At 42.5% G+C, this 27,365-nt stretch overlaps 1 protein-coding gene across 1 annotated transcript in view; it reads left to right on the top strand.

Annotated features, from left to right (window-relative positions):
• TMEM108 (transmembrane protein 108) overlaps positions 1–27,365 on the top strand; it is a 268,881-nt gene that overhangs the window by 29,924 nt on the left and 211,592 nt on the right. Inside the window, exon 2 of the mRNA XM_069730092.1 lies at positions 15,427–15,541. The gene's annotated coding sequence lies outside the window, so the exon portion shown is untranslated. The remainder of the gene's footprint in view (positions 1–15,426; positions 15,542–27,365) is intronic.

Raw genomic sequence — 27,365 nt, 5'->3', positions numbered from 1 at the left:
TATTTTCCTGAATCTCACTGCAGAACTCTGATGACAGCTAACACTTCTCTTCAGCCTCGATCTCACAGTCAGTCAATGTGTGGGGAGGGGCAGTACAGCAGAGCTGACAGCACTGTCAGTGCAGAGCTACAGCTGCAGATGTGTTTGTAATAAGACACATATCAGCTCTGTTGTACTGGGCTAAATGTAATCACACACAGCTTTGCAGTGAGATCAGGAGAGCAAAAAGTCAGTCATTACATGTCTCACACTGGTAGAGTCTATTTAATTTAAAATAAGCTCTGAAGACAGATTCTAGGGGAAATCATGTCCGGATCTTAACTGCTCATTTACGTATTAAGAAAAATGTAGATTTCTGTGGAATAAGATGTTGGCTTCTAAATGCACTAGTCAACAGCAAAATTGATTCAGACAAGAAAACAGTTCAACTCAACAAGTTTTGGGATGCTGAAAACGAAAATGATGCTTATATTTTGAAATTGTCTCCAGTTTTTATGATACAGGGGGCGTTGATATTTCTCACAGCCTTTGATACAACTCTAGGCAAGGAATACATCATCAGCCTTGAGTCATTAGTTTTACACCATCCCACTGACAAATGGATTGCTTCATCAATATTGCATCATCTCCAAATGACTAATGAATTGAGTCATCAGTATTTCATCATCTCTAAATGACCAATGATAGATGCCAAAGAAAGAAAGATGATTCAATCCTAATTAACCCCTTCATGACCCAGCCTATTTTGACCTTAATGACCTGGCCGTTTTTTGCAATTCTGACCAGTGTCCCTTTATGAGGTAATAACTCAGGAACGCTTCAACGGATCCTAGCGGTTCTGAGATTGTTTTTTCGTGACATATTGGGCTTCATGTTAGTGGTAAATTTAGGTCAATAAATTCTGCGTTTATTTGTGATAAAAACGGAAATTTGGCGAAAATTTTGAAAATTTCGCAATTTTCACATTTTGAATTTTTATTCTGTTAAACCAGAGAGTTATGTGACACAAAATAGTTAATAAATAACATTTCCCACATGTCTACTTTACACCAGCACAATTTTGGAAACAACATTTTTTTTTGCTAGGAAGTTATAAGAGTTAAAATTTGACCAGCGATTTCTCATTTTTACAACGAAATTTACAAAACCATTTTTTTTAGGGACCACCTCACATTTGAAGTCAGTTTGAGGGGTCTATATGGATGAAAATACCCAAAAGTGACACCATTCTAAAAAATGCACCCCTCAAGGTGCTCAAAACCACATTCAAGAAGTTTTTTAACCCTTCAGGTGCTTCACAGCAGCAGAAGCAACATGGAAGGAAAAAATGAACATTTAACTTTTTAGTCACAAAAATTATCTTTTAGCAACATTTTTTTTATTTTCCCAATGGTACAAGGAGAAACTGAACCACGAAAGTTGTTGTCCAATTTGTCCTGAGTACGCTGATACCTCATATGTGGGGGTAAACCACTGTTTGGGCGCACGGCAGGGCTTGGAAGGGAAGCAGCGCCATTTGACTTTTTGAATGAAAAATTGGCTCCACTCTTTAGCGGACACCATGTCACGTTTGGAGAGCCCCCGTGTGCCTAAAAATTGGAGCTCCCCCACACGTGACCCCATTTTGGAAACTAGACGCCCCAAGGAACTTATCTAGATGCATAGTGAGAACTTTGAACCCCCGGGGGCTTCACAAATTGATCCGTAAAAATGAAAAAGTACTTTTTTTTCACAAAAAAATTCTTTTAGCCTCAATTTTTTTCATTTTCACATGGGCAACAGGATAAAATGGATCCTAAAATTTGTTGGGAAATTTCTCATGAGTACACCGATACCTCACATGTGGAGGTAAACCACTGTTTGGGCACATGGTAAGGTTCGGAAGGGAAGGAGCGCCATTTGACTCTTTGAATGAAAAATTATCTCCATCGTTAGCGGACACCATGTCGTGTTTGGAGAGCCCCCGTGTGCCTAAACATTGGAGCTCCCCCACAAATGACCCCATTTTGGAAACTAGACCCCCCAAGGAACTTATCTAGATGCATATTGAGCACTTTAAACCCTCAGGTGCTTCACAAATTGATCTGTAAAAATGAAAAAGTACTTTTTTTTTTCACAAAAAAATTCTTTTCGCCTCAGTTTTTCATTTTCACATGGGCAATAGGATAAAATGAATCCTAAAATTTGTTGGGCAATTTCTCCCGAGTACGCCGATACCTCATATGTGGGGGTAAACCACTGTTTGGGCACACGGCAGGGCTCGGAAGGGAAGGCGCGCCATTTGACTTTTTGAATGGAAAATTAGCTCCAATTGTTAGCGGACACCATGTCGCGTTTAGAGAGCCCCTGTGTGCCTATGCATTGGAGCTCCCCCACAAGTGACCCCATTTTGGAAACTAGACCCCCCAAGGAACTTATCTAGATGCATATTGAGCACTTTAAACCCCCAGGTGCTTCACAGAAGTTTATAATGCAGAGCCATGAAAATAAAAAATAATTTTTCTTTCCTCAAAAATGATTTTTAGCCTGGAATTTCCTATTTTGCCAAGGGTAATAGGAGAAATTGGACCGCAAATGTTGTTGTCCAGTTTGTCCTGAGTACGCTGATACCCCATATGTGGGGGTAAACCACTGTTTGGGCGCACGGCAGGGCTCGGAAGGGAAGGCACGCCAATTGGCTTTTTAAATGGAAAATTAGCTCCAATCATTAGCGGACACCATGTCACGTTTGGAGAGCCCCTGTGTGCCTAAACATTGGAGATCCCCCACATATGACCCCATTTTGGAAACTAGACCCCCAAAGGAACTAATCTAGATGTGTGGTGAGGACTTTGAACTTCCAAGTGCTTCACAGAAGTTTATAACGCAGAGCCATGAAAATAAAATAAAAATTTTATTTTCTCTAAAATGATTTTTTAGCCTGCAATTTATTATTTTCCCAAGGGTAACAGGAGAAATTTGACCCCAAAAGTTGTTGTACAGTTTCTCCTGAGTACGCTGATACCCCATATGTGGGGGTAAACCACAGTTTGGGCACATGTCGGGGCTCGGAAGTCAAGTAGTGACATTTTGAAATGCAGACTTTGTTGGAATGCTCTGCGGGCGTTACGTTGCGTTTGCAGAGCCCCTGATGTGGCTAAACAGTAGAAACCCCCCACAAGTGACCCCATTTTAGAAACTAGACCCCGAAAGGAACTTATCTAGATGTGAGGTGAGCACTTTGAACCCCCAAGTGCTTCACAGAAGTTTATAACACAGAGCAGTGAAAATAATAAATACGTTTTCTTTCCTCAAAAATAATTTTTTAGCCCAGAATTTTTTATTTTCCCAAGGGTTACAGGAGAAATTGGACCCCAAAAGTTGTTGTCCAGTTTCTCCTGAGTACGCTGATACCCCATATGTGGGGGTAAACCACTGTTTGGGCACACGTCGGGGCTCAGAAGGGAAGTAGTGACTTTTGAAATGCAGACTTTGATGGAATGGTCTGCGGGCGTCACGTTGCGTTTGCAGAGCCCCTGGTGTGCCTAAACAGTAGAAACCCCCCACAAGTGACCCCATTTTGGAAACTAGACCCCCCAAGGAACTTATCTAGATATGTGGTGAGCACTTTGAACCCCCAAGTGCTTCACAGACGTTTACAACGCAGAGCCGTGAAAATAAAAAATCATTTTTCTTTCCTCAAAAATGATGTTTTAGCAAGCAATTTTTTATTTTCTCAAGGGTAACAGGAGAAATTGGACCCCAGTAATTGTTGCCCAGTTTGTCCTGAGTACGCTGATACCCCATATGTGGGGGTAAACCACTGTTTGGGCACATGTCGGGGCTCGGAAGTCAAGTAGTGACGTTTTGAAATGCAGACTTTGATGGAATGGTCTGCGGGCGTCACGTTGCGTTTCCAGAGCCCCTGGTGTGCCTAAACAGTAGAAACCCCCCACAAGTGACCCCATTTTGGAAACTAGACCCCCCAAGGAACTTATCTAGATATGTGGTGAGCACTTTGAACCCCCAAGTGCTTCACAGACGTTTACAACGCAGAGCCGTGAAAATAAAAAATCATTTTACTTTCCTCAAAAATGATGTTTTAGCAAGCAATTTTTTATTTTCTCAAGGGTAACAGGAGAAATTGGACCCCAGTAATTGTTGCCCAGTTTGTCCTGAGTACACTGATACCCCATATGTGGGGGTAAACCACTGTTTGGGCACACGTCGGGGCTCGGAAGGGAAGGAGCACCATTTGACTTTTTGAATAAAAGATTGGCTGGAATCAATGGTGGCGCCATGTTGCGTTTGGAGACCCCCTGATGTGCCTAAACAGTGGAAACCCCTCAATTCTTACGCCAACACACCCCTAACCCTTATCCCAACTGTAGCCGTAACCCTAACCACAACCCTAACCGCAACACACCCCTAACCACAACCCTAACCCCAACACACCCCTAACCCTAACCACAACCCTAATTCCAACCCAACCCTAACCCTAAGGCTATGTACCCACGTTGCGGATTCGTGTGAGATTTTTCCGCACCATTTTTGAAAAATCCGCGGGTAAAAGGCACTGCGTTTTACCTGCGGATTTACTGCGGATTTCACCTGCGGATTCCTATTGAGGAATAGGTGTAAAACGCTGCGGAATCCGCACAAAGAATTGACATGCTGCGGAAAATACAACGCAGCGTTTCCGTGCGGTATTTTCCGCACCATGGGCACAGCGGATTTGGTTTTCCATAGGTTTACATGGTACTGTAAACCTGATGGAACACTGCTGCGGATCCGCAGCGGCCAATCCGCTGCGGATCCGCAGCCAAATCCGCACCGTGTGCACATAGCCTAATTCTAAAGGTATGTGCACACGCTTTGGAAAACGCTGCGGATCCGCAGCAGTTTCCCATGAGTTTACATTTCAATGTAAACCTATGGGAAACAAAAATCGCTGTACACATGCTGCGGAAAAACTGCACGGAAACGCAGCGGTTTACATTCCGCAGCATGTCACTTCTTTCTGCGGATTCCACAGCGGTTTTACAACTGCTCCAATAGAAAATCGCAGTTGTAAAACCGCAGTGAAATGCGCAGAAAAACCGCGGTAAATCTGCCATAAATCCGCAGCGGTTTAGCACTGCGGATTTATCAAATCCGCTGCAGAAAAATCCGCAGAGGACCAGAATACGTGTGCACATACCGAAACCCTAACCCTAACCCTAACCCTACCCCTAACCCTATCCCTACCCCTACCCCTAACCCTAACCCTACCCCTACCCCTAACCCTAACCCTACCCCTAACCCTAACCCTACCCCTACCCCTAACCCTACCCCTACCCCTACCCCTAACCCTACCCCTACCCCTAACCCTAGTTCTAACTCCAACCTTAGTGAAAAAAAAAAAAATTCTTTATTTTATTATTGTCCCTATCTATGGGGGACAAAGGGGGGGGGGGGTCATTTACTGTTTTTTTATTTTGACCACTGTGATAGATTATATCACAGTGATCAAAATTCACATTGGAACGAATCTGCCGGCCGGCAGATTCGGCGGGCGCACTGCGCATGCGCCCGCCATTTTGGAACATGGCGGCGCTCGGGGAAGAAGACTGACGGACCCCGCCAGGATCGGTAAGTATAAGGGGGGGAGATCAGGGCACAGGGGGGGGAGATCAGGGCACGGGGGGGCGTCGGAGCACGGGGGGGGAGGGATCGGAGCATGGGGGAGAGTGATCGGTGTGCGGGCGGGTGGATCGGTGTGCAGGGGGGGGGGATCGGTGTGCAGGGGGGGTGGTTCGGAGCACGGGGGGGGATCGGAGTGCGGGGGGGTTTGATTGGAGCACGTGGGGGTGTGATTGGAGCACGGGGGAGCGGACAGGAGGACGGGGGAGCGGAGCACAGGACGGAGGGGAGCGGACCACAGATCGGGGGGCTGGGGGGGCGATCGGAGGGGTGGGGTGGGGGCACATTAGTATTTCCAGCCATGGCCGATGATATTGCAGCATCGGCCATGGCTGGATTGTAATATTTCACCATTTTTTTAGGTGAAATATTACAAATCGCTCTGATTGGCAGTTTCACTTTCAACAGCCAATCAGAGCGATCGTAGCCACGAGGGGGTGAAGCCACCCCCCCTGGGCTAAACTACCACTCCCCCTGTCCCTGCAGATCGGGTGAAATGGGAGTTAACCCTTTCACCCGATCTGCAGGGACGCGATCTTTCTGTGACACAGCATATGCGTCACAGGTCGGATTGGCACCGACTTTCATGACGCATACGCTGTGTCACAGGTCGGGAAGGGGTTAAACTTGAGTCACCCAACTCTATAAAAGGCGCATGTTCTCCATCAGTCACACAGCAATTTTAGCGGTTGACTGCCATCATCTATTCAGTGATGCCTCAGACTTGCATTAGTAAAGCAGATAATTTCTGCTATATCTGTGATGAGGTGACTTTTGAGTCACAAAAGCGTAACTTGACTCATATGGTTAGGAAAGCCTATTTTGCAGCCAAAAACCTGTATTTTGGCTGCAAAATCGGAGATCATGACAAGAGTTGGGCTCCACATACATGCTGTAATCGATGTTCATCACACCTCACACAGTGGTTGAATGGGAAAAGACAATCAATGCCTTTTGCAGTGCCAATGGTATGGAGAGAGCCAACTGACCAAACTACCAATTGTTACTTCTGCATGGTGCCTCCAATTGGGAAAGGAATTTGGGAAAAGAAGTAGATTATACAGTACCCAAATATTCTATCTGCAATATGCCCAGTAGTTCATTCAGAACAATTAACAAAGTACTGTTGTTTCCTATGTTAATGGGACAGTTGAGACAAGAGAAGAACACTACAAGAAAAGAGGTGGGTCCCTCAGAAATGCACTGCAGCCAGGGACTAAAAATGTTCTTCATCCAGCACTTGTCGAACCACAGAAAATTATGTTACCTTCACTGCATATCAAGTTGGGTCTCATGAAGAACTTCGTAAAGGCAATGGACAAAAATGCAGAAGCACTCAAGTATCTCATTTGTAAATTTCCAACATTGGGTGAAGCAAAGATAAAGGAAGGAGTCTTCATTGGTCCTCAGATCCGTGTGCTTCTGCAAGATGAGGACTTTCGCCGTTTACTGCGTGGCAAGGATAAGGCTGCATGGGTAGTATTCCAGTTAGTGGTAACAAATTTCCTTGGAAACACCAAGTCAGACAACTATAAAGAGCTGGTGGAAAATCTTCTTCAGGCATATCATAATCTTGGCTGCAACATGTAATTAAAGATTCATCTCTTGCATTCGCATCTAGACTTGTTTGCACCAAACTGCGGAGCAGTGAGTGAAGAGCACGGTGAGCGATGTCGCCAGGAAATTGCGAGTATGGAAAAAAGATATCAGGGTGATTAGAACCCTTCGATGCTTGCAGACTACTGTTGGACAATCACCAGAGATAACCCAATGCTTGAATGCAAGAGACAAGTAAAAATGAGCCGATTTCCCAGTGACTAAGGACATATTTTGTACTGTGCAATAATGTATATTAATAGTTAAAATAAAAATTATTCAAAGTGCTTAGACATGTGAATTAATTAATTATATAGTAGATTTAAATACTTGAGTTTCCTCTGAATACATCTAATAAAATGTGTTTGACAATACAGTGTTCATGTGCAGTTTTATATTTGTAGAAGTAATAACTACATGTTATAATTACTTATTAATTTACGTAACAGTAAAACGCAAACTCTTCGATTTCATGGAAACTAGAGCCAAATAACAGTTTTCCTTGTCATATTTGAATTCAGCATATCACAATCATTAAGAAATGGCTAATTTGATTTCTGAACCAGACGACTTTTGAAATTTTGTTGCCTAGTGATTTCAAGGTATTATTTTATTTTGTTTCCTATGATGTACATGACCATATAGATGGCTTAGGAGGGTTGATCATACTGACAGATTCCCTGTAATAGTTTATTTCAATTAACAAAATGTAAAGTAAATGAACAAAAGAGAAATTTACATCCAATCAATATTTGTTGTGACTGTCCTTTGCTTTCAAAACAGCATCAATGCATAAACTCTCCTAGATACACTTGCACTGCACTCAGTTTTTGAAGGATCTTGGTATAGAGGTTGTTTAAAACATCTTAGAGAACTAACCACAGCTGTAGACTTGCAAATCCTTCTGTCTCTTCATGCAATCCCAGACAGATTCGGTAATGGTGAGATCAAGGTTCTGCGGAGACCATATAATCACTTCTAGAACTCCCTAATTCTCTGTTCCTCTTTAAGCTGAAGAATGAAGATAGTTCATAATGACAATGGCTATATGTTTAGGATTGTTGTCCTAGTGCATAATAAGTTTGGAGCCAATCAGATGGTTCCTTAATGGTATTGAACCATGGATAAGTATCTGTCTGTGTTTCTCAAAGATTTTTTTAAATTATAGTTAGATGTATGAATAACCAATTATACTAAACAAGTGATAATGATCATTTTTAACCCCTTAACGACCGCCGATACGCCTTTTAACGGTGGCCGCTAAGGGTACTTAAACCACAGCGCCGTTAATTAACGGCACTGTGGAAAAAGTAAATAGCGCCCCCCAGAGTCGGATTTTCTCCGGGGTCTCGGCTGCCGGGGGTAGCCGAGACCACAGAGAACATGATTTGGGGGTTTCTTTACCGACCCCGCATTTGCGATCGCCGGTAATTAACTGTTTACCGGTGATCGCAGAAAAAAAAAACGCGATTTCTTTTTAATTTTTCTGTCCTCCGATGTGATCGCACATCAGAGGACAGAGAAATGGGGTCTCAGGTAGCCCCCCAATGCTTACCTGTCTCCCCCGGTGCTCCTCGTGGCTCCCGATGGGCGCCGCCATCTTCAAAATGGCGGGCGCATGCGCAGTGCGCCAGCCGGCCGGCACCGGGAGAGTCTTTGGGGTCTCGGCCCCCACACAGTAAGATGGACCCACACAAACCTTCACACTGTATAATGGCCCCCAACTAGCCTTCCAAACAGTATAATGACCCCCACATAGGCCTCCAGACAGTAAAATGTCCCCCGCATAGATGGCCTCCATACAGTATGATGGACCCACACAAACCTTCACACTGCATAATGGCCCCCACTAGCCTTCCAAACAGTATCCATCCTCAATTATCTGCTACTGAATATTATTACACTGACTGAATAGTGTCTTATAATTAAAATTGGTGATCTGTAAAATACTACATGTGCTGTATGTAAGACAACATGTCTCACTTAGCTTATCAGCTAGGAGGGAGCTGTTTAAACCTATTACGTAGTGAACTTTTACTGCAGGTTACATAACAACTTTTATGTGTATTATGTGGTAGATTTATCTGTGGTTATACTCTATACATTGAGAGTGTATAATCTGCAATTAGGAACTAATGGCTTTTTTGCAACACGCTTGTGATGCTGGCTATAGTCACTTCTCACAGACAAGCCAAGAGACAGGTGAGTCAAGAAGTCCGGGTTCAAATACCAAGAGTGTATGTGAAAGGGGTAAACAGGTCACAGTCTGAAGTTGGCAGTCCAAAACGGTAAGGGTAGAGACAAGGGCAAACGAATAGTCAAAGGCAAGGTCTGAGGTCATGCAGAAAAAGATCACAAGAGCAGAACACAATAGCACAAGGCACATACTACACCAAGCAAAGCTATGACTGACAATGGTCATGACAATAGCCATGCAATCACCCTTACAGGGTGACACTTGGAGGAAGCCAAGCAGGCCCAGGCAGTGATTGGGCTTCTGGGCAATTTTAAATTTGCATTTGGACAGTTTACATTGCCCCAGCCCCTGATTGGGCAGCTGGACTATCCCTAATTACATGCTCCAGTCCTGATTGGGCAGCTGGGCTATCCCATTTACAATACTGACAGTCCAGTATGCCCTTGCCATCTATTAGTTTTACTATAAATGAATAGGGTTTTCAAAACCTCATCCAAATATGTTGTACTGTAAATGGACTCAATCTTTCATCCCAGAATCTGTGACAATGATTAATATATTCAGAACTATTAAATGCTTTCAAGAGAATCTGTCATCAGTTTTTTGCCACCTAATCTGAAAGCAGCATAATAAGAAAAGAGTCCCTGATTCTAACTATGTGCTACATACTGGGCTGCTAGCTGTGCATTTGCGATTATCACTAGAGGACAGCTTTGTCTGTATTCATAAGCTCTGCAATAATCCTGCCCTTAGCACTGATTGGCAGCTTTCTGCATCTTGTACACAAAGCTGCCAGTCAGCAGTGTGGGCGGGGATATACAGAGCTCAGCATTCAGAGCATACAGCAGATAAAACAGAGATTTTATCAAAACTGAATCAAGCAGCTAATAAGTGACACATCACCGGAATCAGGGTCTCCTACTTCATGCTGCTCTCAGACAGGGTAGCAAAAAGCTGGTGACATATTTCCTTTAAGTACATTGTTCATTCATTTACAGTTACCTTCATGGTTTGTGAGAATAAGGGCCAAACGTTGTTACAAATACTTTTTCATGTTTATAATTAACCTTAAATATAATGATTAAATGTCACTGATTATGTACAGGTCAGTTAGTTCATCTTATTGTTACTATGTTCATTAGCTTTGCTTCACTTTATACATGAGGTCCACTACTTTAGAAGAGAAGCGGATAGTATAAGCAAAGTAAAATAAATTACTGCCCTACAAAATGACCTCAAATAACTTCCATTTCATTCCCGTGTGACCCGATGACATGACTCTAAACTGGCTGCTCTTCTAAAAGTACCGGTTGGGCATCATTTTCCGAATTTTGATTATCTCTTAAGCCTCATAAACTTGAATTACCCAAAAATATTTAGTCTAAACAACATAATTTCCCCCTCTTTCATCTTGCACATTGTCAACCTTCTGGTTACTCCAGATAGTGCACAATTTTCAGATCAATGACCAAACGTCATCAATCATCTTGACATAGGAACTTCCGATTGTCTTTTATGGCTCTTGTGTAGAATGCAGCTCCACGCTGCTATTAGTAGATAATAGTTTGTTCCCAGTCTTCCTCTGACTACAAAGTATGAAAAGAGCACATACTAAATGAAAGAATGCTTGAACAAACCAAGCATAATGTGTAGTTTTGCTCAAAGCCATCTGGTCCGAATTAAAGGGTTGTGGATCATGCAGAAGGGTTAGCATAAAATTGGAACATCATACATGAGGGTTATTTCTACATTCAACCACTGGAACCAGTTTCAAGAATTTCTGAAGGACTGAAAAATGAAGTGTAATAGACCCAATGTAGAGTATAAACAATATTACATCCATGAAACATAAATGTCCAAAAAAAATGCATCATGGTTCCTAACCAAGGAGGTAAGGATGAGTCAATGGTTCTGGATATATTACTGTATATCAGAAACTCCAGTATTTAAATAAAAATGTGTTCTGCATTTTATGAGAGAGTTAGATTTACATGTTTTTCAGATTTGATTTTTGTAATCTTGCCTGAAGAAGGAGCCTCTGTGCTCTGGAAGCTTGCAAACATATTATTTTCTGGTTAGCCAATAAAGGTATCACTCTTAGAATACTTCTGTCATCATTGGGCAGAAAAATATTCACATCGATTTTTCTGGCTAACACGGTACCACAATACAATTTGTTATTGTACATCATGTTTTTCAGAAAAATAGTTCTCATACATAAAGTGTAGTCTGTGAATAGTACTTAATAGATGAATATGTTAGTATACATTATACTGTAAGTATCATAAACTCAACTGCCACTATCAGCTGCCGCGACTTCCTTCCCAATGACAGGGCTGAAAGAGATAAAACTCAAAACCAGCATATGTAAAGCTACAATGCACCAGTCAGGAAGACTAGCTGGTCACTAGCTGGTCAGCCGAGCACTGGAGTTGGTCATCACACTAATCAAAGAAGGGGTTTGTTGGGCAATAGACACGGTAAAATCAGTGATTATGCCACGACTTTAAATTGTACAGTGGAAAAAAGTTTCAACCATGGCAGACTTTTATGTGATAGGAGAAGGCAATAAAAGCCAAAGCCTTAATATTACAGTCTACAGTATAATGCATAGAGCACTAACTTTTGTAAACTCCATTCTTATTGGTGCCCTTAACAATATGGCTTAGTTACAATATAATTTTTTTGTCTTAGTCAAGCATAAGCTAGGATTAGTTTCATGAAAAGCAAATGAACCTACTTTAAGTATTTTTGGCAGCTGGAAATAACGGGAGTCAAATAAGTTTGTTGCAGATCAAACTCATGAACCTAGGAGTTATGTTTTACATTGTGCTTTTGTGCCTCCTATTTCAGGCCACTTTCACATTTAAGCTTTTCATTCAGAATTTTGCATCAGTAAGCCAAAACCAGAGGTAGGTGCAAAACAGAGCTGAGGTACAGATCTTTCCATTATATAACTCTAGGTTCCAATCCTGGATTTGGTTTACAAACACTGATGCAAAATACTGAGTAAAATATTTCTGAGCCACAGTGACCTAAAATTGTTTGCAAGAAATAACATCTATTAAAAGAAGTAATTGAAACAATTAATTAACCATGGTGTTCTGTTGACATTAGCTATACACTTGTACTGTTCAGTGTGAGGCCAGGTTCACATTAGCGTTTAAGTCCGCAGCGTTGTATGCAGATGCGTCCTCGTGCGTCATTTTGACGTGCCCGCCAAACGCAAGTAAAATGCTACATGTTGCGTTCGGAGGGCACGTCAAAATGGCACACACGGACGCATCCGCATACAACACATGTCCCTGCGTACCCAATATTAAAGATACAGTACAGACCAAAAGTTTGGACACACCTTCTCATTTAAAGATTTTTCTGTATTTTCATGACTATGAAAATTGTACATTCACACTGAAGGCATCAAAACTATGAATTAACACATGTGGAATTATATACTTAACAAAAAGTGTGAAACAACTGAAATGATGTCTTATATTCTAGGTTCTTCAAAGTAGCCACCTTTTGCTTTGATGACTGCTTTGCTCACTCTTGGCATTCTCTTGATGAGCTTCAAGAGGTAGTCACCAGGAATGGTTTTCACTTCACAGGTGTGCCCTGTCAGGTTTAATAAGTGGGATTTCTTGCCTTATAAATGGGGTTGGGCCATCAGTTGTGTTGTGCAGAAGTCAGGTGGACTCTACATGCCTGGTTCCCACCGTGAAGCATGGAGGAGGAGGTGTGGTGGTGTGGGGGTGCTGGTGACACTGTTGGGGATTTATTCAAAATTGAAGGCATACTGAACCAGCATGGCTACCACAGCATCTTGCAGCGGCAGCCTATTCCATCCAGTTTGCGTTTAGTTGGACCATCATTTATTTTTCAACAGGACAATGACCCCAAACACACCTCCAGGCTGTGTAAGGGCTATTTGACTAATAAGGAGAGTGAGTAAAAAGTTCCATCCCCACGGTCTTAAACTTTTACTTTTAGTTGCAAGAAAGTGATCCATAATGTGCCGCATGTCATCCTCTCTGTTCGATAACATTTTTGATATTACAAGAGAGTAGGTTGGCACACAATGAAATCACCACTCAAGCATTTTTTTTTTATTTTACAGCTGGAGTGGTGTCTAATCTAAGTTTCCTGTCCCTAGTCTTATACTTACCAGCCACCGTCTTCATCTGTTCTCGACGCCACTCCTGTTTTGTCTCCAGCAGTTTGTGACCTGCAGATTGCTCCATTGTTTGCTGGAGTATTTCAGAAGTCACAACTCAATGTAAGTCTATGAGAGTTAGAACGAGACCAGAACAAGCATCTAAGACTTACAGAGCTCGTGACTGTTACCTCTGACTTCCAGTCAGTTAGAAGTTGCCGTCACAAGATGTCGGAGCAGGACCAGAGTGGCACCGGGAAGAGTCTATGATGGAGACTGTTAAGTACAATGCTACACTAAGCAAGCGTAGATTTGTAGCACCATTCTCGTGCTTAAAAAAAACAACAACACTGGAGTGGTGCTTTAATAGGGATTATTTTTCATGGTGCCATGTTTTCCATATCAAGACTCCTTCCCAGATTTTTTTTTCCTTGAAAAATCTTTAAAAATCAACTCTTTCTATAGTTTCATTGTGTGCAGTGTAACAATTTTTTCACAATGAACATGCTCCAGGCCTACTTATTCACACAGTCCCGGAGAAGCTCATTTGTGTAAAATGAACAGTTCTGCTTTGATGAAACTCAAGTACCGTAAATAAAAGAACATCCGCAGTGAAAACAAATGCGTATTGTAAATAGGTTATCACTGTTAGTTAGATGTAGGGCACAAAAAATAAAAGCTAAAAACACGAAGAAAAATAAATCTTCTCTAGACTGTAATAAGAAATGTGTACAAATGACCCATTTAGGTTCAGAGTGTGTCATATATTAAAATGATTTGAGTAAAGAATACTGTAAAAGAAAGCATTGATAGTAAAGAGGATTAATGAAGAGCCCAAGCTATACTTGCCATTTTCATTTTTTTTTCTAAAAACATTTGTGTTTGAAACACGTTTAGTTTTTTAAATTGGGTACTAAAAAAGTGGCGTGAGATGAAAGTGCTTTCTTTGCTCATAAATTGCTTGCAAGTCCCTCTGCAAATTCCCCTTCAAGGGTCTGATCACCTCATGTAACAGCATTATAGATCTTTATGTGAGGCCACATTCACATGTTCAGTATTTGGTCAGCATTTGGTCAGTATTTGTAAGCCAAAACCTGGAGTGGGTGAAAAATACAGAAGTGGTGACGTGTTTCTATTACACTTTTCCTCTGACCGTTCCACTCCTGGTTTTGGCTTACAAATACTGAAGTCAAATACTGACTAAGTACTGAGGGTGTGAACATGGCCTTATTAGTGGGTGATTCGACCCACAGTCTCTCAGGGATTTGCAGTCTTATGGATTATTAGTACGGATCCACACTGTATTTGTGTCCTTAATTGGACTCCTTATGTACAGAACATGAAGCGCTACACCGTGTCCTTTGAAATCATTGTGTCGTTAATATAATTCATGGACAAGCAATGTTTCTGGGGGAGAATACTATTGCACATACAGAATTAAATTAAGCATGTATATTTTTTTCCCTTTTGGTTTAATAAGAAGCAGATTTTCTAATTTCCCGACATTTAAGGGAGGACACCGTGTTCAGTTTGTAGTCTCCCTTCTCATCTGACCGTTCCTCCCTTGCTTTCACATGAAAGATGTTTGGGAAACTTTGATGAGACCTTATAAATCATTGTCTTGAAGTGAATTTCATTTCATTAAAACAAGAGAATGAAAAAAGAATGTGAAATCTTCAGAAAATGAAATATGCTGCTCCGTTTGCCTGAATCATCTAGGCTCGGACATTATTGAATTAATGATTTGGTTGGTTCAGTGCTAAGCAATGGGTTTGTTGTGTTCAATAAAAATAATAATATAATTTTTTTAATACTCTAGCTCCCATATGTTTGTGGAATGGAGGAAGCAAAACCCACCTGTAATATATGAGATTAAATCAATGGATTATGCAAATATAGCCAAGCTGGACACCTTCTATACATCTCACTCAGAGGTAAGATCAATAGCCTCATGGAAGCAATAACTTATCTGTGTGAATCATTAATGCAAGTGAAGTGCAATTGTGTCGTTAAGTATAAAAAGCTATGAGGTTAAGCTTACAGGAAATTATTTAACGGGAATGTGTCATTAGAAAATGACCTATTGTTTAAATCAAGATCTTTCTGTTCAATGTATTTTTTTTTTATAAATGTTTGGTAATCCGTGTTTTTTTCTAGATCACAATATTTCTTAAAAAGAAAATTTAGAAATTTTGCAATTTTAGACTCTGCTCTTTTAGGAAATCCTCATATATACTGTATTAGCAGTAGTGATGAGCAAAGTGCTGGGATAAGGTGTTATCCGAACATGCTCGTGTGCTAACCGAGTGTCCACTGTGTGCTTTAAAAATATGTCCAAGTACCCGCGGCTGCATGTCACTCGGCTGTTCGCCACAACACCAGCAGGGGTTGCCTATCTAACAACCTCGAGACATGCAGCCGCGGAGACTCGAACATATGTTTTGAGCACGTTGAGGACACTTGGTTAGCACATGAGCATGCTCGGATAACACCTTATCCCAGCACTTCGCTCATCACTAGTTAGCAGCAATGACTTCACCTAATGTGAATGGTGGATCCCGTGTTTTCAGTTGTGGGTACAGGTGATATTGTCATGCTGTGTCATGGTTCCACCCCTCAATGTGTCTGAGATGCAGTTACTGACTGCGCGGTTGTCCTTTCTGGTACAGGGGGGTGCTGAAGCTGTCAGTACTTTGATTGACAGCTCAGCCATTTTATCTGGTACAGGGGCATGCTGATCTGTCAGTGTGTGGATTGACAGCTCGATTATCCAATCTGAGACTGGGAGGTGTCAGCTGTCTCCAAGTGTTCATTATTCCAGGTGATTGCCATGCTACTTAACTGAGCTGCTTCTCCCAGACCTCTGCCAGACATACATTCATCTAGGAGGTTTGTGCTCCATGTGCCTTGAGTTCTGTATGCTTGATCTTTTGTTGCCTGACCTTGGACTTCAATTTGACCATCCATCTGTTTAACCCCTTCTGCTCTGATCCGCTATCTTCCCGGTACTCTGACCTTGGAACGCTACATGACCACGCTTTTGTCTCTTTCTTCTGTTTATGACTTACCTTCCTGGCTTCTGACCTAGGACTCCTTGACTATTCTGACTCACGGCTTGGCGTCACTCACGGCTTGGCGTCACATGCTGCTTCTGATGATAAGGAAACTGCTGCAGACTCTTACTAAAGGGACAAGAAGTATAACAATGCCCCAGGGGCCAGTGTGAAAATTGTAAGATTACTAATTTGATTTTATTATGCTTTTTTTCATAAAGACCATGATATAAAAAAAAATGCCAATTTGTTTTTAAACAGATGTAACACGAAAAAAACACCTACATAGCAGTGCCCTCACGGCCAACAGGGGGCATACCTCTAAGCCAAAACTAAATAAACCAAGAAAGAAATCGCACCAGACCCTCAAATAAACCCTAAATCCAATATAGATAATATAGGGAAAGGTGGTTAACCGTAGGTCTGGGCAAATAGAAATAGAGGTACAAAAGAAAAATATAAGACAATAATCTTTATTAAAGTATCAAATATACACAGAATAATGATAGAGAATGTCAGTACAAAGACAAAAAAGGGGCAACATGAAAGAAGCAGCTAAAAGAAAGCATGTACTAGATGGCAAAATACAATGCTGAAGGTAACATGAAGGGCAAGATTGAGCACCCTATCCTAACTGCAGACCGGGGACTAATAAATCATGCATAAGTAAAGCAGTCTCATATGTGCACTAAAGGATACTAGATAGTGCAACTGCAGGTGATCCACAGGAAATATCCAGGGTAGCAGTGAATATGAGACGAAGTGAAGGCAGCGTGAGTAGGCATGTAAGGAATATATTAGATAAATAAACCGTTACCTTGCGACATGATAGCAATCAAGGCCCAGGAACTGCAGGCAGGGAGGGAAGCCTCAACGCGCGTTTCACCTAGATGGCTTCGTCAGGAGGCGTGGCCATTAAAAATACAGGCTGGGGTATATATGGGAAGGCAGAGCGCCGGTGAGCCAATCGGCGCACAGTACGGGATGATGCGAGAACCCTCGGACAGCTGGGCGAGCCGCGCGTCACGGCACATGGGCGGGAGGACAAACGTCATCTCCGCCCACCTCCATGACAACGCGGTCCGCCCACACAGCCGTCCGGGGAGCCGCAGCGCAAACCCGATGTGCGCTCAGGCCACGGGCGACACGAAAGGAGATGTAACACGAAAACCTGATATAAACAATTTTACATTTTCTGGTGATTCCTTTTTAAGACTCACAGTGCTCAGAATGTAAAGGCTCCCTACTAACTGTATGTTATCAGTGGTTAGGTTGTCACCTAGTATAATACTAGAAGTTTACATGTTCACTAGCGCTCTCACACTCTGCTATTTCCAGGGATAGAATTGCCTCTGGAATATGGATTTTTTTGCTTACTACATTTTGTACATTTTTATTGCATTTGTTCAGGGAGCCTTGGGGGACATAGTTTCCTTACTGGCGGCTTTATATGACATGCGTTCTAGTATGTATTCCTATGCTACTTTACTTTGACAGACAAGAACTGTTTAGCTTGTACAGCAGAACTGATAAGAGAAAGGCAATGTGAAAGTGCATTTCTATTGTGACTGGTTCCATATTCTTGTGAACTAGCTCATGGTGCTTGCGAAAGCCCTTCTGTCGTGTGCTGAAAAAGATCTAATGGACTCATTGATTTGCCTCTATAAGATGACTTTATTATAGAGTCTGATCTGGTGATTTTACTAAATATATCTCACAAAATACATTTCCAGCTTTCCTATATGGTTTTTAGACAGTTATTTGTCTTTAAGCACCAATTCAGCATTTATTTTTATTTCTCTGCTGGAATGGTGCCACTAACACTAACCTAAGTTCCCTGCACCTAGTATTATACTTACTGGCCACCATCTTTATCTATTCTAGGGCTACTCTGGTCGGTCTCCAGTAGTTTGTGACTTATCGGATCGCCCCAGTGTTTGCTAAGTTATCTGAAAGCCACAACTCAATGTAAGTCTCTGGGAGCCAAGATGAAGCCAGAAAGGGGCTCTCATAGACTTCCATTGAGAACTTGTGACCTCTGACTTCCGGTCAGTTCGAAGTTGCGATCACAAGATAGTGGCGCCGGGAAGAGCTGAAGACAGCGGCTGGTAAGTATAAGACTAGGGTCACGGAATTGAGATTAATGACAAGGCACAGAGAGAAAAAGACAAGACCAAAAGAATGGTATGCACTCCCAAAATGTACAAAGATCAATATATAAACTTTAATAGCACCTCAAAAAACAGCAAACACAAAATAAAACCATTTAAAATAGGCCTAAATATAGGACCAAAAAGCCCCACCCCTATACAATAGTACAAGATATGGCATAGTGAAACAAATTACCAAAAACAGTAATATGAATGGCTAGATATGGCAACATATGATGTCCCTAGTACAGGATGTATAGTACAGAAAAGGGCTAACGAAATATGTAACCCAAAGGTCTAACTGACCCGATGACACAGCTGAAAAAAGTAACGGTACACAGTATGCTTCAAATATTCCAAAAAATTATTAGCAAAGGAGTGCACATATAAATAATGCCATAACAGATGAAAGGCATGTGCATATATAATTGGTACCATACCAGTAAAAATCATGAGGTACCCATGATAATATGCAGCTAACAGAGAGTAAACCCGAATAAGGTCAATCTGTAAGGCAACTGATACTACCGGAGAAGATGGAAAAGGTAGCGTCAGTGTAAGCAGCTCAAGTCAGTGACCCGAAGTAAATGGGACGCAAAGCCAAGTGAGGGGTGAGGCAAGAGCCCCACGCGTATCGCTGCAGGACGCAGCTTCGTCAGGGGAAGTAGATAGTCGGCCGTTTGAGGAGGTATATATACAAGTAGATAATTGTAAAGTAAATACACACCGGTGTGCAGAGCCGGGTAAGAATGTCAGTCGCAGCCGCCGCATGGAGGAAAACAGGAAGTGGCTATAGCCGGAAGTGTATATCGTTGTCATGGTGCCATTGCACATGCGCAACGAATGCACATAGGAGAACGTACCGCGCACGCGTCGCTGGAAACACCATAGGCCGGCGTGTAGACAAATATAGTGTCCGCCGTGCTCAATGGAAAACAAGGGCAGTCAAGTATAACTCGCGTGGGAGAGAGGAGACACAGAACACTTAGAAAAACCAATGTATGACTAGACTAAGGGGACCATTGTGCCTTCAGGCATGGGACATAGGCATGAGTATGAAAAGGCATGTGGTGTAAAAAGAAATGTCATGCCATGTACCACCTCAAATAATAGCAGGATGTACAGCCACAAAGGGCGTAATAATAGATGGTACAGTATTACAGGTATATCAATAATAGCGCCAATAGAAAGAAAGTAAAACCATAAACAATGAAAAAGTACAATAATAATAATAATAATAGTCAGAGAATGGGGGATCCATATACGGAAATGCTATTCATATAATTATATTATAATGCGTACACTATATATAGAGGTAAAGGGTGACAGAAATAACTGCACCAGAATATAGGGTCCCAAAAACTGACTCAGGACCTAATAACTAGGGATCGGACAATAGGATAAAAAATGTCCGGTGCAGGTAGATGGTCAACTGACTGATAGCCGGATACCAGAACAAATAGATAATTAATAGCTAGGTCCAGATACAATAGTATTTATTATTATTATTAGATAAATAATGTGCATATAGTGGAGTCAGTATGAAGTAATATCAACAATTTGTCCTTGTCACGGTCCATATTCCACAGAAGCCCAGAAATACAAGTAATTGCATAGTGACGGTCCAACTGTAAAAGTCCTGTCAGCCGATGTAAGTATAGAGGAGGCCATAAGATCCATCCAAAGTCCAAGGGAAAATTACACGAATCAACCAAAGCTAGGAGTTTTCACTTGAAGGATGTGGGACAGAGCTGAGCCTGTTAGCATGTTGATAATCAATCTTGTGCAAGGTCCATGTCCCACCGAGATCCAAGAATATGATGGAGCTAGATAGGCTCAAATGTAGGCGACGACCGATGGAAACCTCAAGGTGATGTAGTCCGATGATATACGAAGCCAATGGCGCCTAGGTACAAAGCCTAGCAAAAGTTGGCCCTGAAAAGATGAATAAATGAGTACCATGGCATAAGAGTAAAGTACTCTTGTACATAGGGGTCAACATGAATTGTAAAAGACCCATGAGGACCCAAAAACTAGCCCCCTATCTCAGCCCAAGAACCCTGTAAATAAGAGCTCTTCATTAAGGCCCTGTGGCGCCATAGATCTAAGATTGAAAATCCACCTAGATTCAATCCGAAGCAGTAGCTTGTGTGGATTTCCACCCCTACCCCCATAAAGGACCTTCTGTAGGCCTACAACACTAGTGTTAGAAGTAGAACACCCATGGGCTGCCAAAAAGTGTGCAGCAACCGGGGTGAGAGGCTTACCCTTGCGTTGATCTGTGGCCGCCAAATGGATGGTAGACATGTGTTTCTGTATTCTCTTTCTTAATTCCTGAGAAGTTTGGCCCACATAAGGTTTACCACAAGGGCAGATGATGACATAAACGACATCCTTTGTCCTGCAGTTAATATAATGCTTGAGGGAGTGGAGAGTAGAATCTACCGGGTTGAAAAAGGTATTTTTAGTGGGTGTCATAAAAACACAAACGTTGCACCCACCACAAGGAAAGGACCCCTTGAGTACAACCCCCCTATTTAATCTAACTGTGGGCCTAGAAAAATGGCTAGACGTAAGCAGATCACGCAAATTTGGGGCCCGTCTTGTCACAAGTAACGGTCTATCGCTCGTAACTTCTGCGGTCTGGGCATCAGTCCTAAGAATAGACCAATGTCGATTAATGATGTTCTTTACCTGGTGCCAGCTATTGTTATAGTCCGTAATGAATCGAGTGGTATGATCAGGGTTTCGAGGTCTAGAGGTCAGTAGTGATGTTTGGTCCTCCCGTCGTGCTCTCTGGAAGGCCGATGAAATCACTCGCTTTGGATACCCTCTCTGCTTGAAGCGTCTTGTAAGATCATGAGCCTGTGTTATAAAATCGGCATCATGGGTGCAATTACGCCTCACCCGCAGGAATTGACTGATAGGTACACCCACCTTCGTGTGGAGAGGGTGAAAGCTATTGAACTCAAGCAGGGAGTTGGTGGCCGTGGCCTTGCGAAAAAGGTCCGTAATCAGCCGATGACCCTCAACAGAGATCTTCAAGTCCAGGTATGTAGCAGACACTGTGGACATAGAATGTGTAAGCAGAATGTTAAGGGTATTGGTATTCAAATCCTGCAGAAACTGTACACACTCGGCCTCAGTGCCCAACCACAGAAAGAACACGTCGTCAATGTAACGATGCCAGTGACGCACTTTTTCTTGGAACATTGAAGACGGGTATACCACCGTCTCCTCCCACCAGCCTAAGAAAATGTTCGCATAGGCTGGCGCACATTTAGCCCCCATAGCCACACCAGATTCTTGGAGGTAAAAAGTACGATCAAAAAGGAAAAAATTATGGTGTAACACAAATTTCAAAAGTTCGAGAAGGAACATATGATGTTGGGTATCTTCCTGTTCCCTTTTGGACAGAAAAAAGAAAAGCGCATTAAGACCATCCGTATGCCTGATGTTAGAGTATAAGGATTCCACATCACATGTGACCAAATAGAAGTCGGTGGGTAGACTGATGTCACGAATCACTTCGATGAAGTGAGCGGAATCCTTGACATATGATGGTAGTGATGTTGCAATGGGCTGTAAAAAGAAGTCTATGTAGTTGCAAGCTTTTTCACATAGGCTACCAATACTGGAGACAATGGGACGACCGGGGGGCTGTGTGTCGTCCTTGTGGATTTTTGGAAGCATATAAAATGTTGCGATGATAGGATCCTCCACCCACATGTATCGTTTTTCATTGGGAGTGATAATATCCAGCTCGTTGGCTCTACAAAGTAAGGTTTGATATTTAGACAAGAATACCTTTGTAGGATCTGATGGTAATCTGTTATAAAACTGTCTGTTGTTCAGTTGCCTACTAGCCTCCTCCAGGTACATGTGGGTGGGCCACAGGACGACATTGCCCCCCTTGTCCGCTTCCTTAATAATAAAGGCCCCATTATTCCTCAGGGCGGAGATGGCGCGATTTTCTGCAAGGGAAAGGTTAGGGGGTGTGCTCACCTGAGGAGACATAGCCACAATATCACGTTTGACCAACTCATAAAAAATCTTCACAGCAGGAACCAAGGAAAAGGAAGGCGTCCTAGATGATTTATTTCTGTAGGGAAATCTGTTGTTACGGGACGTAGGTTGGTTTTCCTCCAGTAGATCGACCAGATCCTGAAAGACCTGACGTTCATCCTGAGGAATATTGTGCAGAATACTAGGTCTTTTGTACATCACTTGAAAGGTGATGTTCCTGCAGAAAAGATACAAATCTTTAATTAGGGTGAATTTATCTACCCTATGTGTAGGGACAAACGTCAGACCCCTACGGAGTACTGACAGTTCCACCTGTGACAAGGGATAATCAGATAGATTAATAACCTGCAAAACATTATGTTGTACCTCAGGTTCTGGCATAGGGATGTCCCGGATCTCCAAATCATCTACTTGCGTCGAGTGGGGTACTTGTGCCGGTATGGTGATGTCCTCCCCCGGTACTGTGCGAATCGTTTTCTTGTGGGAGGTCTTCTTTCTCCTGCTACGTCTGGTCCGTGGTCGAGCTCGCTCCCCGTGGAGGACAAAAAATCACTCGAGCTGGCCCCTCTGAGGGAGGGTTCAGTGTTGGTAGGGAGATGGGAGTTGCTATTAGCAGATGTGGGACCAGTTCTGGCATTGCCTCTATGCCTCCATCTATACACCTGCTGATGTTCATAGTCCATTTTATCCCGTTGGAATTTCTTGCGTTTCCCAGAGATGACCTCAGTCTCATATTTGTCAAGTGTCTCTTTGAGCCTGATTTTAAAAGCCCCCACTTGCGTGTCTTCAAATTTATGTAGTTTAGTTTCCAAATCCTTAATATGGGTTTTGGTGGAAGAAAACAGCTCCCTATCGTGCTCAATTAAAAGGGCAATAAGAATGTTCGAGCAACGTGTAAGGCCTTGTTCCCAGATCTTCTGAAATGCGGCTGATGGTTCCCATGCCGGGAAAATAGAAATGCGTAAGCCCCTATGTACAAACCCAGCCTTAGAATATTCCTCTAGGCCTCTCATATTCCACCAGAGTTTGACCCCGGTTTTGTGGGCCTTTGTGAGTTCCGTACATAGTGCTGAAAAATCCGAGTCTGGAGCAGAAGGCTCCACTGTATGGAATATACTGGTGGACTGTGCTAGCCACGCAGCTTCCCTGGCGTCCCAATCCATAACTGCACACCAAATGCTAAAAATCGTAACAATACAAACTATTAAATACAATGAGTCAGCAGATAACGCTAAAATACGCGTGTGCAACCCCTTGGAAAGAACCCCTAAACAGGGTAAAGACAAGACTAATAAATATATATGTATAAGGGGTGCACCCCTGCACAAATCAAAAAATAGGGTGCAAAACCTGGTCTGTAAAGTAGTCTAGACAAGGCACAGAGAGAAAAAGACAAGACCAAAAGAATGGTATGCACTCCCAAAATGTACAAAGATCAATATATAAACTTTAATAGCACCTCAAAAAACAGCAAACACAAAATAAAACCATTTAAAATAGGCCTAAATATAGGACCAAAAAGCCCCACCCCTATACAATAGTACAAGATATGGCATAGTGAAACAAAATACCAAAAACAGTAATATGAATGGCTAGATATGGCAACATATGATGTCCCTAGTACAGGATGTATAGTACAGAAAAGGGCTAACGAAATATGTAACCCAAAGGTCTAACTGACCCGATGACACAGCTGAAAAAAGTAACGGTACACAGTATGCTTCAAATATTCCAAAAAATTATTAGCAAAGGAGTGCACATATAAATAATGCCATAACAGATGAAAGGCATGTGCATATATAATTGGTACCATACCAGTAAAAATCATGAGGTACCCATGATAATATGCAGCTAACAGAGAGTAAACCCGAATAAGGTCAATCTGTAAGGCAACTGATACTACCGGAGAAGATGGAAAAGGTAGCGTCAGTGTAAGCAGCTCAAGTCAGTGACCCGAAGTAAATGGGACGCAAAGCCAAGTGAGGGGTGAGGCAAGAGCCCCACGCGTATCGCTGCAGGACGCAGCTTCGTCAGGGGAAGTAGATAGTCGGCCGTTTGAGGAGGTATATATACAAGTAGATAATTGTAAAGTAAATACACACCGGTGTGCAGAGCCGGGTAAGAACGTCAGTCGCAGCCGCCGCATGGAGGAAAACAGGAAGTGGCTATAGCCGGAAGTGTATATCGTTGTCATGGTGCCATTGCACATGCGCAACGAATACACATAGGAGAACGTACCGCGCACGCGTCGCTGGAAACACCATAGGCCGGCGTGTAGACAAATATAGTGTCCGCCGTGCTCAATGGAAAACAAGGGCAGTCAAGTATAACTCGCGTGGGAGAGAGGAGACACAGAACACTTAGAAAAACCAATGTATGACTAGACTAAGGGGACCATTGTGCCTTCAGGCATGGGACATAGGCATGAGTATGAAAAGGCATGTGGTGTAAAAAGAAATGTCATGCCATGTACCACCTCAAATAATAGCAGGATGTACAGCCACAAAGGGCGTAATAATAGATGGTACAGTATTACAGGTATATCAATAATAGCGCCAATAGAAAGAAAGTAAAACCATAAACAATGAAAAAGTACAATAATAATAATAGTCAGAGAATGGGGGATCCATATACGGAAAGGCTATTCATATAATTATATTATAATGCATACACTATATATAGAGGTAAAGGGTGACAGAAATAACTGCACCAGAATATAGGGTCCCAAAAACTGACTCAGGACCTAATAACTAGGGACCGGACAATAGGATAAAAAATGTCCGGTGCAGGTAGATGGTCAACTGACTGATAGCCGGATACCAGAACAAATAGATAATTAATAGCTAGGTCCAGATACAATAGTATTTATTATTATTATTAGATAAATAATGTGCATATAGTGGAGTCAGTATGAAGTAATATCAACAATTTGTCCTTGTCACGGTCCATATTCCACAGAAGCCCAGAAATACAAGTAATTGCATAGTGACGGTCCAACTGTAAAAGTCCTGTCAGCCGATGTAAGTATAGAGGAGGCCATAAGATCCATCCAAAGTCCAAGGGAAAATTACACGAATCAACCAAAGCTAGGAGTTTTCACTTGAAGGATGTGGGACAGAGCTGAGCCTGTTAGCATGTTGATAATCAATCTTGTGCAAGGTCCATGTCCCACCGAGATCCAAGAATATGATGGAGCTAGATAGGCTCAAATGTAGGCGACGACCGATGGAAACCTCAAGGTGATGTAGTCCGATGATATACGAAGCCAATGGCGCCTTAGTACAAAGCCTAGCAAAAGTTGGCCCTGAAAAGATGAATAAATGAGTACCATGGCATAAGAGTAAAGTACTCTTGTACATAGGGGTCAACATGAATTGTAAAAGACCCATGAGGACCCAAAAACTAGCCCCCTATCTCAGCCCAAGAACCCTGTAAATAAGAGCTCTTCATTAAGGCCCTGTGGCGCCATAGATCTAAGATTGAAAATCCACCTAGATTCAATCCGAAGCAGTAGCTTGTGTGGATTTCCACCCCTACCCCCATAAAGGACCTTCTGTAGGCCTACAACACTAGTGTTAGAAGTAGAACACCCATGGGCTGCCAAAAAGTGTGCAGCAACCGGGGTGAGAGGCTTACCCTTGCGTTGATCTGTGGCCGCCAAATGGATGGTAGACATGTGTTTCTGTATTCTCTTTCTTAATTCCTGAGAAGTTTGGCCCACATAAGGTTTACCACAAGGGCAGATGATGACATAAACGACATCCTTTGTCCTGCAGTTAATATAATGCTTGAGGGAGTGGAGAGTAGAATCTACCGGGTTGAAAAAGGTATTTTTAGTGGGTGTCATAAAAACACAAACGTTGCACCCACCACAAGGAAAGGACCCCTTGAGTACAACCCCCCTATTTAATCTAACTGTGGGCCTAGAAAAATGGCTAGCCGTAAGCAGATCACGCAAATTTGGGGCCCGTCTTGTCACAAGTAACGGTCTATCGCTCGTAACTTCTGCGGTCTGGGCATCAGTCCTAAGAATAGACCAATGTCGATTAATGATGTTCTTTACCTGGTGCCAGCTATTGTTATAGTCCGTAATGAATCGAGTGGTATGATCAGGGTTTCGAGGTCTAGAGGTCAGTAGTGATGTTTGGTCCTCCCGTCGTGCTCTCTGGAAGGCCGATGAAATCACTCGCTTTGGATACCCTCTCTGCTTGAAGCGTCTTGTAAGATCATGAGCCTGTGTTATAAAATCGGCATCATGGGTGCAATTACGCCTCACCCGCAGGAATTGACTGATAGGTACACCCACCTTCGTGTGGAGAGGGTGAAAGCTATTGAACTCAAGCAGGGAGTTGGTGGCCGTGGCCTTGCGAAAAAGGTCCGTAATCAGCCGATGACCCTCAACAGAGATCTTCAAGTCCAGGTATGTAGCAGACACTGTGGACATAGAATGTGTAAGCAGAATGTTAAGGGTATTGGTATTCAAATCCTGCAGAAACTGTACACACTCGGCCTCAGTGCCCAACCACAGA

This window comes from Ranitomeya imitator, chromosome 6, assembly GCF_032444005.1.
Source record: "Ranitomeya imitator isolate aRanImi1 chromosome 6, aRanImi1.pri, whole genome shotgun sequence".
NCBI lineage: Eukaryota > Metazoa > Chordata > Amphibia > Anura > Dendrobatidae > Ranitomeya > Ranitomeya imitator.
Note: the sequence above shows the minus strand (reverse complement) of the source record. Positions and strands in the feature narration are given on the sequence as shown.